We start from the raw sequence: 2587 nt of genomic DNA, 5'->3' as shown, positions 1-2587 counted from the left end.
AATCCATATCCGAAAAGATATTTGCACACCGATGTTCATAGCAGCATTATTCACAGTGGCCAGGACTTGGAAGCAACCAAAGTGTCCCATGATAGATGATTGGCTAAAGAAGCTGTGGCAGATGTATATAGTGGAATGTTCCCCAGCCATAAGAAGAGATGAAATACTGCCATTTGCGACAACATGGATGGACGTCGAGATAATCATGCCAAGTAAAATAAGCCAGACTGCAAAAGTTGAAAATCACCTGATATCACTTATATGTGATATATAAACCTAAAAGCAACAAATGAACAGGACAAGCAAACAGAGACTCATGGACATGGACAATAGACTAGTGGTAACCAGAAGGTAGGGGGAAGAGAGAGGGGGGAGGTAGATATGTTAAAAGGGGTCAAAAATGTGGTGACAGAAAGAAATAACTATGGGAGGTGAACACACAATGTAAATATGTATATGCCTTACTGTTAAAGTGTACAGCTGAAACTTACCAGATTTTGTTAACCAATAACCAAACTTACCAGATTTTGTTAACCACCACAAAAAATTTAATTAATTAAAAATTTTCCTCAACTAGTGTGTTTTATTTCTTTTTAGCTCCTGATGTTTTACTGGTGCATAGAAGGTCATGACTATTATGTACACATTGTAAATTGTACCCTACTGCCATTATCAAGTTTTCTTCCATTCTGGCTATTTGTTTATTTGTTCATTTGTTTGCATTTATTTGGTATATCTTTGGCCACAATTTTTTTTCAATCTTTCTGAGTCACTTAGTTCTAGTTGCGTTTTCGTATTTAACATGGACTTGTATTTTGCTTTATGATCCAGCTTGATTCTTTTCCAATTAATAGAGAGGTTAGGACATTTATATTTATGTAATATATGTTTGCTTTACTCTATCACAATATTTTATGTTGTGGCTTTTCATTTTATATTTACAGAATTTTATTTTATTTTTTGTGCTCTTTTGTTCTCAGACACTCTCTAGATAAATATAAATATATATACATTACATATATATACATATATGTGTATACATATATACATATATATTTAGATTTACCAAGATTAACCTCAACACTTTTGAAAACACAGTGAGATCTCACTAATTCAGACTGCATTAACTATCATGATTCATGGACTAGAGTAAATTTACATTAGTATTACCTAATTTTTAAAAAAGGATATACTTTAAAAAATAAATAAAAATAAGGATATACCCAGAAATGAAGCAAATAAATCTGACTTCAAAGAGCATCTTTAAATGTTTACCTTTACCATCATCTGTGTACAGTTATGTATCTACAGTTATCTCTGAAACTGGCATAGTAAAGCTCAATAACCATTTGCTGACAGAATGAAAATTTTAATTTGTAGTTACAAAGCAGTTTAATTCATTAATTAAGCAATGGGTCCTCTATGATCCTCTACTAGCTTGATTCTAGTCATCGTGTGTACTTGAAATTTATAAAAACATACTTTAGATAATTAATGTATAAATCAAATGTTTCTCTAAATCTAAATGCCTCCAGGAAGGCTGAATTAATGATACTTCTTTTGATGAAAATAAGGAAAATTTCAGAGTAGGACAATAGGTTCTTTTGGCTATTTCACTGGTAAATTTTTTTTTTTACCTTTTAACCCCTTTCACCCATTCTTCCACTTCCCCCAACCCCTGCCTCTGACAACCATCAATCTATTCTCCATGTCTATGAGCATATTGTGTGTGTCTGTGTTCTAGATTCCACATATAAGAGACCATACATTATTTGTCTTTCTCTGACTTATTTTAGTTAGCATAATGCTCTCAAGGTTCATCCATGTTGCTGCAAATGGCAAGGTTTTATTCATTCTTTTTGCTAATGACTAATACTCCATTGTAAATATATGCCACAATTTCTTTATTCATTTATCTATTGATGGACACTTAGGTTGTTTCTATATCTTAGTTTTGTAAATAATGCTGCAATGAATAGAGGGGAATATCTTTCCGAGTTAGTGTTTTCATTTTCTTTGGGTAACTACCCAAAAGTAGAATCGTTGGAACATATAGTAATTCTGTTTTTAGTTTTTTGAGGAACCTCCATAGTGACTGCACCAATCTACCATCCCACCAACAGTGCACTAGAATTTCCTTTTCTCCACATCCTGTCAACATTTGTTATTTCTTGTCCTTTTGATAATAGGCACTCTAATAGGTGTGAGGTGATATCTCATTGTGCGTTCATTTGCATTTCCCTGACGATTAATGATTTTGAGCACCTTTTTCCTGCACCAATTGGCCATCTGTATGTCTTGAAAAAATGTCTATTCAGATCTTCTGCCCATCTTTTCATCTGATGTTATTGTTTGTTTGTTTTTTGCTATTGAGTTGTATGTGTTCTTTATAAATTTTGGATGTTAGTCCTTTATCAGATATATAATTTGCAAATGTTTTCTCTCATTCAGTAGATTGACTTTTCGTTTTGTTGATGGTTGTTGAAACTTTTTAGCATGATGTAATCCCTTTGCTCTTCCTCTATTTACCTAAAAGCAGGACATAAATTTGTAAAGGTGTTCCTCCTTTCTTCCACGAATAATAGAC

The sequence above is a fragment of the Pteropus alecto genome, unplaced genomic scaffold (assembly GCF_000325575.1).
Source record: "Pteropus alecto unplaced genomic scaffold, ASM32557v1 scaffold135, whole genome shotgun sequence".
In the NCBI taxonomy this organism is placed as follows: domain Eukaryota; kingdom Metazoa; phylum Chordata; class Mammalia; order Chiroptera; family Pteropodidae; genus Pteropus; species Pteropus alecto.
The sequence above is the reverse complement of the archived record's forward strand: the minus strand, read 5'-3'. Positions refer to the sequence as shown.